Source organism: Marmota flaviventris, chromosome 8 (assembly GCF_047511675.1).
Source record: "Marmota flaviventris isolate mMarFla1 chromosome 8, mMarFla1.hap1, whole genome shotgun sequence".
NCBI classification, from domain to species: Eukaryota; Metazoa; Chordata; class Mammalia; order Rodentia; family Sciuridae; genus Marmota; species Marmota flaviventris.
Window position 1 is genome coordinate 80,475,186 of NC_092505.1, and position 12,763 is coordinate 80,487,948.

General features: G+C 36.4%; 1 protein-coding gene across 1 annotated transcript in view; it reads right to left on the reverse strand.

Annotated features, from left to right (window-relative positions):
• The window catches only part of Epha6 (EPH receptor A6), an 808,736-nt gene that overhangs the window by 38,950 nt on the left and 757,023 nt on the right, over positions 1–12,763 (reverse strand). The window lies entirely within an intron of this gene.

Consider the following 12,763-nt stretch of genomic DNA (forward strand, 5'->3'; position numbering starts at 1 on the left):
AGTGGGTCCCTCATAAAAGAATGAGTTTGGTTCAGTTCCCTTCCTTTCTCTCTTTCTCACTTGCGCATGCACACAATTTCTTTCTCTCTTGCACTTGTATCACAGCGTAACGTAGGCAGCAAAAAGCCCTTCACCAGGTATAGGCCTTTGACTTCCCAGCCTCTGTAACTATAAGAAATAAATTTTTGTTTTTTTAAAATAAATTATCCAGTATTAAGTATTCTGTTATAGCAGCACAAAATAGACTAAGACAATAATTTTATAAGATAATAAATACTATAGAAATCTATGGTAAATAGCATTGTTACAGAAAAAATTGTGAGACTAGCCTTTTTTATAATTTTTTATATGACAAAGATTTCTTGATGGTGTCCCTTGTCTGAGGCTTTAACTTCCGGTGCCCAGAACCTTAGCAAATGTGTTCCCTGAGGTCCAGAGTGCTGAATTTTATGAACTCAGAGTTTATCAACTGTTTGGCCTTGGCCTGAAATAGGTTTGCAGCTAATTTTATCATGGCTAAGTGGTTATTGTTGCTGCTGTTGTTTTTCAAGTGAATCTACATGTCTGTCGACAGAGCTCTCTAGAGCTCCATCACTCCACCCTCTCACTAAGGTGCTCATCAGGTACACTTGACCTATTTCCATTATCCTTCTGGCCCTGTAGGCTTTGCTGTCAGGCTCCTCCCCCTACTCTAACTCCAACTCAGCCTCCCTGTTCTGATTATGAAATAAACAATTATCTACTGTTGAAATTTATTTTAGAATGTAATTTTCAAAAAGAATAGGGACAGATGAGAAATCATTTCAAATAAACATGAATAGCTAAATTACCAGTTTTGTTTTCCACTTGTTAAAAAAGTTTTTAACTCTACAGAAAGAATCTCTCATTCTCTTCTCACACGATATGCTGGGAACTATATTACATTTTAATTCCTTGTCTAAATGTATAAGCAGCTCAGGGAATGCAAATTTTTTTGTTCCCATAATAAAACAGTGCTTATCATGTTATTCAAAGTCCCAAGAATCAGGATTCTTTTCACTTGCTTCCTCCTAAATTGTTCTGGAAAATAATTCATCACCATCTATTTCTAAGTATTCTCTTTCATTGAGAACATAGGTGCTACATCATTCAACAAATAACACCATTCTGGGTGACATCTGTTAAATTACATTTTCTATTCCATCCTAGAAGGGAGATAATGTAGGACACAATGCTACTGTAATATGGGAGAATTAAACATATACATTATTATGAGCATTGCCATTGTATCTGGGTGTAGATAACTTAAATATGGCTGACAGTACAGGCAAGTTTTTCAAAATAACCTGTCATTCATTGCGGCTCTGAAAATATACTCTATGGTAAAATCCCACGGGGATAGCTGACAATAATAGAATTAAAAATACTGTTCCCACTCTTTTCTGGGTACCAGAGAAGAGCAGCACTCTTCCCTAGCATCTCTCTCAAGTTAGTCTCTTTCTGTTTTTGTCTGTTTTTACAGAAGACTAGCTAGCCTAGTCTTCCCTCCCTGGTATACTCGAATGAAGCTTTTTAAAGCTTCTCATCTATAATGTATATGGCAAAAACCTATGGAAATTAGCACTGAAGTAATTTTTTAAAAATATACCCCACAACTTAGGAGAGTGAGGGATTAACTCTTATGGTTCATTTGCTACTGTTAGTATTGAGAAATTTCATAGCTTAAAATCTTTAGTGATACTATAATTCTCCATCTATATAACACTTAAGAGTTTACAAAGCATTTTTATCTCAGTGGCCTCAAACTGATAAACAACACAAAGAGTGAATAGCTCCCTTTCTTATGAGAGGTTACACTATGAAAATAATCCTAATAAAAAGCAGTGATTAAAACCCTTACCATATGTGACGGTTAATTTTATGCGTAACTTGATTGTGTTAAGGAATAGCCACAAAGCTTGTGAAACATTACTTCTGAAGGTGGTTCTGAGTGTGTCTTTGTAGGAAGAAATTACCACTTCAATTAGTACCTTATTGAGTAAAGAAGATTCACCTTAGAAAGGGCATCATCAAAGTCCTTTGAGTTCCTAGACAGAACAAAAAGAAATTTTGCTCTCTCTCTTTTGAAGCTGGGAGGTCTAACTTCTCTTGTGATTGGACAATACAACTCTGGATTCTTGGGTCTTCAGAGTTTGGGACTTCCCCTGTGCCCCATACCAGCACAATGGCCACCATGCCTTTGTATTCGAACTAGATCACACCACCAGCTTTTCTGGTTCCTCTAGCTTGCAAATGGCAAACTGTGGGACTCCTTAACCTCCATAATTGCATGAACCAATAGCCCTTGTAAGTTCCCGCACATAACTATGTGTATTCTACTGGTTCTGTTTCTCTAAAGAACCCTAATATACCACCTATCTTCATGGTTGGATGCTACTTATTTTGAGAAAACATCTAGATCCTGTCATTAGGAAAATAAATTGTAAAAAGTGAAGCGTACCTAAATTTATACCAGTATTATCTAAAACCTTGTTTGAAAGCAAATATTCAAAGATGATGAAGAAAGTATATAGGACTTGGAGGTACAAAGTGGATTAATCTCATAAATCCTAGGGTGCTTACTTTGGAGAAACAGTACACAATATAAAGAAAGAAAGCGAATGTGAAGCTGTCTTTTCATCCTTTGTTCACTAATTTGTTGTGTGATTGTGGGCAACGTATAGGTATTTCTGTAAGGTGAGGCAATCAGACTACGTGATCTTTTAATTCATATTTCATGATTTGTTAACAAACATAATACCTCACTAGGTTAAAACAGAAAGAACAAGCTTCACCTCTCTGAGGAAACAGAAGGGTTAGAGCCAAGCTCAGTTGCTTCCTGAATCACTGCTATGCTCATTGTCATGCCCACAGGCACTGTATACATTAAATCAGCCTGTTCCTGACAGATCCACAGTGCTTTGAACACATCCGAGAAGCAGGTCTTCTTTTGCAGCTGCCACATGTAGTGTTGTGACACATCAGTTCAGAGTGCAACTGTGACCTCATATTATCCTTTGACAGGAAGGCTAGCTCTGGGTGTAATCCAAAGAGGAGAGACAAGATGACATGATGGCATCTTTATAGGCAGTCTGTTTGGGACCAGCAACTCAGACGGATGAACACTCAACAGAGAGGGTGCAGCCTCCTGAAAAACCCAGGCAGCATTACTCTGGGGGAAGGACAGGCTGAGGCTCACACCCAAAGGTGGGTAAGAAATTTTAAAAAATCTAGAAGTATTTGGAGCTGGAAATATAAAACAATGTTCCATACAAATGAGTCTATTTTATAGGTAGATTTTTGACTGAGAGAATTATTAAAATGTTAGTATTTTGAATAAGTTTTAAAATTGGGGTTAAACTGATTAAAATACAGAACATCATTTTCTGATATTTAGGTTCATAGTTGAGAAATTTACACACTTGTTTATTCTAATACTGAATGTCTTCTCAACTTATCTTCTACTGAAAACCTACCAGTCCTTTGTATCCTAATTTTTTTCATGACCAAAGTGATTTCTCCTCTTACATCTGCCTGTAGCACCCATATGCCTCCCTCATTAGGCAGTTAGCATTGTGTATCTTCTAGGTTTTTAAAGTGTGGCTGTATAATCCCCCATCTCCCCAATCCATGATTTTACTTTCCATAGTTTCAATGTGGTCCCATGGTCAATTGTGGTCCAAAGATATTAAATGACCCCAGAAATAAAAAAAAAAAAAAAACTCACAAATTTTAAATTGCAGGCTGACTCAGGCATGGTGGTGTGCCTGTTATCCCAGGTTTCAGAGGCTAAGGCAGGAGGATCACTTGAGCCCAGAGGTTGAGCCTATAGTATGCTATGCTGTCTACACTGAGTTTGGCACTAATATGATGGTCTCCTGAGAGCAGAGGACCACTAGGTTGCACATGCTGATCAATAGTTGGATCATACCTGTGAATAGCCAGGGCACTAGTTTAGCCTAGGCAGCATCCTATTAAAAAACGAAAAATTGCATGTCACTCTGGGTAGCACACTGAAATCTTGTGCTCTCCTGCTGTTTACTTCCCTGAGAATAAGTAATCTCTTTGTCCAGCATTTTCCCAATGTATAGGTACTCACCTGTTAATCACTTAGCAGCCAACCTGATCATCAGATCAGCTGTTGCAGTCTGCTGTGGTTATAATCTTTTACTTAATAATTGCTCCAATGCTGTATTACAATGTATATATTATTTACTGCACTTCATCTCAGCATGTAGGCACTGTTATATCATCACAAGAAGGGCAAATATGATTCAATAAGATTATTATGAGAGCATGAATGAATTCATAGAACTTTTATTATAGTATATTGTTGTGATTATTTTATTATTGTTGTTAATCTCTTACTGTACCTAATTTATAAATAAAACTTCATCATAGGTATTTATGTATGGGAAATACATATATATGTATATGTATGTATAATATACAATATATAATATACATAGGGTTTGGTGCTATCCATGGTTTCAGGCATACACTTGGAATCTGGAACATATCCCCTTAGGATAGCCTTGGGGGGGACCTACTGTAATGTCTCCCATGAAAAGTTATAAAAATACTGAAAGGTCTTTTTTTTTTGTGTGTGTGTGTGTGTGTGTGTGTGGTACTAGGGATAACCAGGGGTGTTCTACTGCTAAGCTACATTTGCAGTGTTTTAAATTTTTATTTTGAAATAGAGTCTTGCTAAGTTACAGGCTGGTCTTGAACTTGTGATCCTCTGCCTCAGTCTCCCGAGTGGCTGAGATTACAGGTGTGCACATCACTACTCCTGGCTCTAGAAGATCTTTTATTCCTCTTTATAATCTTTACCGTATTTAGTATGTTGTTATGATTATAATGGAAACTCACTGATTATTTACTAAGGAGATAACAGAATGGGATGTTAGGCAAATGATGTAAAAGGGAAAGCACAATCTCAGGCTCATATTGTATAAGTGGAATTCAAATTTTACTTTTTAGTTCCTTCTGAATCATCTTTATGAACTTAGTTGATGATAAGGAAATAAGAAAGGGGAAATTTCTTTATCTACATTTTCAGTTCATAAAGGATGTCACCAGAGAGACGTTTAGGGCCACTCATGGCATTTATTCATTCATTCTCTTAATCTTTCTTTGATCAAACTGTTTTCAGACATATCTTCCATGCCAGGTGCTGAAGTGCTCCTTGTCCTCAGGGAAATCACATTTTAACAGGAGGGGCATAGATGTAAACAAATAATAGCAGTACAGAGGGTAAAGACTTTCACAGAAGTTGGTAACAAATTCACATGGGAGAAAAGAAAAAGATCAAAGATCAGCTTTTGGAATGGCTGGTGGGGAGAGGAAGAAGGGCTTCACACTTCAATTGGTATTTAGGAAGAGTTAGGGAAAAAAGCAGGAGTTTAACTATGAAGACCAAAAGGTCAGGACATCCCTTCAGAGAAAAAGAGCAAGTTCAAAGGCACAGAGGAGTGGAACAGCATGTTATGTCCAGGGAATTTCAAGTTTTCTAAAATTGTTGCTGCTTAGAGTTCAAGTAGGAAATCAATAATTTGAAATCTGAGACAACAGCACCTTGGTTTGAATGGTAGGCATAAAGGCATGGGATTTCACTATTGTCACTTGTTATGTGTTCCTAGAAAACTCAATCTTACAATTTGGGTTGCATCTGTCACTATTTCTATGTGAAAAATTATACACCATTTGGCATGATTGTTTTTGTTCTTTTTTGTGTGTGTGGCTTAAAGATTTGTATCCTGTGTTAAAAAATGATGTAAATAAGTTCTTATTTTTTAAAATAGTATAAAAGGATGACAAGGATCCTAAACTTTTCTTTTGACCTTTTGCATCAAAGACCTAATAAAAAAATAAAATCAGTTTAATTCTGGTAGAATCACCTGCAATAAGTGTGGGCAATCATGCATCATACCAATAGGTTGAAAGGTCTAATTTTACTTGCATAACGTATTCACTGTCTGATAGCATATTTTTCCAATGAATACATTTTAGAAAATAAATACTTTTAAAAACAAGCTCCCAGCTTGTTTTGGTGAGGTTTAAGTGTATCATTTGGTTTCTGAAGCCTTGTTCTTGTGGACAGCAGATGGCTCTGAAGGACACTGCTGGAGTGCTGAATGGCAGGACATGACAGGATCTGGATGTACTTGGCTGCAAGTAGAATAAAGCAAGAAGCAATTTTTATCATTTTCAAATTATATCATTAGCCAACAGCAAAGAACAGTTTTAAATAAAAGAGGCCTTATCCAGTCATGGTGTGGGATCTTTTAAAAGATCAATCTGTACTTATAAGACTCGTTTTCATCTTTGCTTTGAGTGTCTCTTGACTCTTAATTTTACTTTATATACTTCTTGATCTTTTATCTTCATCTTCTTCTGTTTCCTTTTACTCTGTTTGTGCTGACAAATAACTCCTTGTGTGAATAAACTATAACTCTCCTGAGGCAGAGACTTTGCTTGGTTCCTTGCTGTTTTCTCACTGCTTGCAAATGAGCCTGAGCATAAAAGGTGCTCAATTAATACTAGTTAAATGAATATTGAATATGTAGCATACAATAAAAACAGTGCTAATCATCTAGTGGGTAATAAACATTCTAAATGATGCCATGAAATGTGATAGGTACCATGCTAAGTGAAGAGTCAGGGAAGGCTTCCAAGAGACAATGGAGACTAGGCTGGGATTTTATGTAAGACTGGAGCTAGATGATGAAAGAACTGTGGGAGATAAAGGGATTGGAGAAGGAAGGTGGGGAGACCAGTCCAGCTAGAGAAGGGAAAGCATAACGGATTTAGAAGTATGGAGGAAGATCAGTACAACTAACTGGAGAGGGTGAGTTAGGGTGCTGAAAGAGATGAGGCCTCAGATTTAAAGAAGGGCTTCTTAAGTCACGTAAATGATTTAAACCTCATCTTGGGCCAATGGAAGGCTACTGAAAAGTTTCATGCACAGGGATAATAAAATCATGCTTTTGTGTTTTGTGATGTTTTTAGATTACTTTGGTTGCACTAGATTACAGATGGGTAGGGGGAAATAGAGTAGAAACAGGATGAATTGTCTAAGAAGTAAGTTATGTTCATTTATAATTCTACAATAGTCACATATAATAGCAAATCTTCATACATTAAAGATGTGTTTCAATTCCTCTGATGAGATACTGTCTATATAACAGAGAAAGAAGGGATGACATTTACTCAACACCATCTAAATAGAGAGTCCAAATCAATTATGTAAACAAAGTTGAAGGGGGAATAGTCAAAGATTAATTTTAGAAAATTCTCATTTTCAAAACCATCACACACCGTAGAAGCATCATTTACATGTTCTTAAAATGTATGTATTAGAAAAAATCCTCTGAATGAGTCAGGGTTCTCCAGACAAAGAGAAGCAATAGAAAACACACACACACACACACACACACACACACACACACACACACACTCGGGGAAAGGGTTCATGTGATTATGGAGGCTCAGAAGTTGCATGATATACCATCAGCGGGATAAAGAATCAGAAAGGCCAGTGATGTTATTCAGTTTGTGTCCAGAGGTCTGAGAACCAGTAGAGCCCAAGGTATAACCAACTCTCAGTGCAAAGCTGCAGCCCTGAGAACAGGAGTGGGAAGATGGGGTTTAGGGGGATCCTGGTGCTAATCCTGGAGTCTGAAGGCCCGAGAACCAGTATTCCTAATGACTAAAGACAGGACAGGAGACGATGAATGAGCCAGATCCAAAAGAGATAATTCATCCTTCCTCCACCTTTTTGTTCTATCCAGACCTTCAATGGATTAGATGATGCCCACCCACTTTGGCAAGAGTGGTTTCATCTCTTAGAGTCTACTGATGCAAATTCTAATCTATTCTGAAAACAGACTCATAACCACACCAAGAAATAATGTTTTACCATTTATCTAGGCATTCCTTAGGTCAGTCAAATATGACACATAAAATTCATCCACACATTATCTAAGAAACTTCTAATTTGAGTGGAAAGATTTCCTATGGATATTTAAAATGAATAATGTCATGTTTAAAAAACAAACTACCCTTTTCTACTTAATTCATAATGGTTTTCATATAAATTAGTTTAAATTAAAATTTTACTTCAAATATTTTACCTGAAAGGGAAGAAGGACAAATGTCCAACTTGCTTTCTCACACACCTGTATCTCCTGGGTATAAGAAAGAAAATTCCCTCAGAAATGCCGTTTTTCCATTTTCCACTTATGAAATTCTATAAGGCCAATTTTTATTTTTTCCCCCAAGACTATAAATTTGCTCAGGGAAAAGGACTTCACATGGCTCAATGTTATACTACAAAGAAACAGACCCTAGATCTAGATGCTGAAGCAATTCAAGGAATCAAAAATGGCACTTAGAGTCACCATGAGTTTCATCAGTTATTTAAGTACAAAACAAGATAATTTACTTGATTGTGTTTTTTGATGTGGTGGTTTTCATCCATACAATTCAGACTGATTTTTGTATTTTGTTTTGCTTTTTTATTTCAATGATGATTCTACAGCCAGTGTTGACTGGAAAGCTTTACATGATGTGTCATTTGCTATGTATTCAGTTCTGCTTGTCATATTATTGCACTAAGTAAACATCTTTCACAGCATTAAACTTGTTCTCATATCTTTCTGGTAAACAAAACTGAACTTAAAGCAGAACCTTGAGAATTCAGGAGGAGAAAAAAAAATCCACTTGTAGAAAAATACCTGAGATGTTAAGCCCAATACTCTATTTAAACAAATAACATCACGAATTTCCGGAAAGCCTCTTTCATTTGAGGATGGCTATGCTCATATTTTTCATTTAAAATATGAGCTTGGTCATCTCCAATTAGTCTTTGACAGGCACTTATAGCAGTCCACGAGCAGAACCATTGGCCTGGTTTTACATTATTGACAGGCTCTTCCCAAACAGCTTCTTTCTAGAATCTAGGGGAAGCTTCATGTCAGCACTGTAGTGCATTAGCCTGGCTGTCAGAAACACTTCCTGAGGGCTGACTGCTTCTGCCTGACTTCAGCCAGTACTGTCAATCTTTCTTTCATGAGCCCTAAAATAATCACACCCTCCCTTCCCCATGTGTCTCTTAGAAAAGAAAGATTAACTTTTATAATTGAAGGAAAGAGAGACATCTTAACGTTTAGAACAGTGGGTGTACAGATTGTTTATGGTAACAAGAGGGAGAATAGCCTACCTGTGTTAAACTTGAGTTTTTAAAATTTAGGACTTTGTTTTGTTTAAGAGAAAGCCCAAGGTACTTTAATATTCACTTTATTAAATGATTATAATTTATGATCTACCCCATAAAAAAACAAAAAATGCGATTCAATCAACACATGAAGATCATAGCCAGAAGAACCTGCATGCTACCTCCTAAAATAAACTGTTGGGATGACAAACATTAGGGAAATAGTGAGTAGCTTCCTGTACCATTATATAGCAGGAAAAGGCTAAAAATTAATCAACTTTAGGCACCATAATAAGAATATTACATTTATAAAATAAACAGAAAAAATCTATTCTAAAAGTTTCTTCCTGTGCTTAGATTCATAAATCAGAGTTTCAGCATTTAATTTCTTTTGCTGCAGCTCTTTTTGGGAGCATCATGTTTTAAAGAAAATGCAAAACTCTACACACTTATTCCTATTCTATATTCTCATTTATTTTGACCAGATGCTTGGTTTTCAAAAGTAATATGGAGTTTAAGCCCTGCATTCATTTCTTACATAAAACTTTCTCATTTTGTCAACTGGTAACTACCAATAAGTAATAAAAATCCTCATCAGTATTTCCCTTATATCAAATCACTTTCACATTACAGGAGAAAAAAGTTTTTTTTCTCTTTTCTAATACATTGATCTTCACAAAGGTTGAAAGATAATAAAAAATCTAATAAAAATGCATAGCTTTGACCCTCAAAATCCATGTAAGTGAAAGGGGAGTGAACATTTCTGAATGTTAAAATCTGTACTACAATCATATTTTCTTGGCAGGCTGAATTAGAGAACTTTATATGACAGTCAAGTTATACTAGCCCTGACAGTACAACTGGGGGAAAAGATCCAGGTCTGTTTGTGTACTTAATTGGGATATAAGGGTCAGGCTGTCAGAGCAAGATACTCCTGCCAGTTAATAGCACTGAATTAGGAATGTAGATACCTGACATTACTTTTAACTTGACTTTCAATTCATAAATATGGGGAAAAGGCTATGTATCTTATGATACATCATTCCTCTCACCTATGTATTAAGAAATTGATGGCACTATACCTGATGTGGGATGGAAAGGAAGATGGAAGGGATCGGAGGTGACTCTGAATGTCAGATAACAAGTTATCTGTACAGTAGTCAAGAAGGTAGGTATATCATTGTCAGATTGAGACAAATAGGAGAGTAAATGTTAATATTTAAAATGAAGTTTTAAATATATGATAAAGAGAGATATGTTAAAATGCCAAAATTTGCAGAAAGTTATACAATTTTAAAATTTATTGTTCATCAAAAATATGTACTATATATCAAATGTAATAGTACTTAATACATTTTTACATTTTTTTTCTGAAAGGATATAACTGTCAATGTTCTCTAATTGAAGGACATTAGTAATTAAATGACTTGTTTGGCCTTTTACTCTGACTCCCTGCCCCCATAGCTTCTGATCTTTCCAAGATGGATGCAGGGCATTACTTGCGTACTAAGTACGCTCTTTCTTGGGCTTTGGGGCCCCTACTATCCTCAGGAAGCTCTAAATCTGTGAGACTCAAAATGGAATGAGCCATATGGGTGTCCTTTTTGTCATTAGCTTCTGCTAGGTTGAAATTAATCCCTGTTCTCATGTCTGAATACTTGTCTTACGTCTGTCCATTTTAGAGGTATCATTGGAATAAACCTATACTGGAATCCTTGACTCTAAAACTTCATGGACTGCATATATTACAGAAAGTGTTTTCCTGTCTGGGCTACTTACCACTCATGACCTCCTGCTGGATGCTCTGGACACTATGCCCTGCCCACCAACAGGGAAACTTCTTTACTCTCTGACACACCCATTGGCTGCATGGTCTTTGGCTTGTGACGTGGCCTTGTAGGGTTGCTACTATTTCACTCCTTTCTAATGCCTTTTCTACTCCTTTCTCTGTTGTGTCATGCCTGACCTGTCCTGGTATACCACCAATGGAACACTCTAACAAAACACATCTTTTCAAATCTATCATCTTATATCAAATATAATTCAGAATTATATTTCTGAATTTACTGGATATGACTGGATTATAATATACAAGATTGAATATTTTATAATACTGAAGGGAATTACATTCATATGCATGTAATGATATACATATATAAGAATATATGTAATATTTGTATATGTGTATTTATTTCTTATTTCTTCATACCTTGTACCCTAGATGCTATTATACTTTAAAGGCGGTGGTTCTTTCTTAGTGGGCTTTAGATATTTTGTTCAACTGAGTTAAAGAGTTTGATTTCATAAGTTCTACAAACAGTAGGAACTATGTCAATTTCTATCAACCTCCTCTGCGTCCTGGACCATGCTTCACCCCTAAGGGATAACTAGGTATTTGCTTTGGGAGTTCTGGGTCCACCCTCACTTATTCATATTCATTAATTATAATCTCAGAATTTGTAACTTCACCACTTCTGGACCTGAATGACAGACCAAATTAAAGAATGTGAAATCTGGCATCCCATGTGGTCAGTTGAGTCACTCAACTTGGAAGTACAGTGGAATGAACTCATAGTGCAGGAACACTTATTAGTGGGAAACAGGAGACACAAAAGTGTTGCCCAGGGTCATCCTTCCTTCCTGCTCCTTTCTATGAATTGTTTCAAAGTGTGGTTTTCCACCCAGCCCCCTTAGAAGAGGTTAGTAGAAACATCTCCCAGGTTTTTTGTTTGTTTGTTTGTTTTTTGTGGTCTATATGAAAAAGCTGCTGGCACATCAATATACTGTGGTATGGCCTCACATTCTTCGTTGCTTCACATTTCCACTTTCCTTCCATCAAGCTGCCTAGGTTTTGTACCTCAAAAATAAAGCAGCATCATTTAAAATCTTTTTCTGAGGCTCTATTTTCTAGGGAACCTAGACTAAGACAGTTGCTAGAATTAATATTTCTGCCACCCCTTGACAATTCAGGGTACTTATTCTAGTCATAGACAAGTTCAGAAAAATATATGTAGTTAAATGCTTATATGAGCATGTATTAGAGAAAATTGTGGTATAAGGGTAATAGTGGCAAAAAGATTAATTTTTATGCGGTTCCTATATATTTCTTGGCTACTCTGTGAAGCATAGTTTATATTTCCAGGCCTCATATCTTTGCTCAAGTATAAGTTTTGACTTCTGTGTTGGACCTGGGAATTGCACAATGTGTCCCTGTTTTGGGATCTGGATGCATCTTCCTATTACTATACTCTGCAGTTAAGTATACTGTGCAGTCACACTGTTGTCTGAACCCTACTTGTGCCACTTACAAGCTCTTTTTCACTCTCTATATTTGTCACAATTTCTAGGATTTGATCTTTTCTCACACCATTGCATTTTCCTTGCTGGCTCTGTGACACTAGACTGCTTAAACTTGTTGAGCCTCACTGTACTCATTTGTAAACAGAAAATAATAATTCCTCACAGACTTATTTACTCAACAGAAGCATTTATTGCCAGGCATTGTGCTAAGAATTGTGGACACAAACA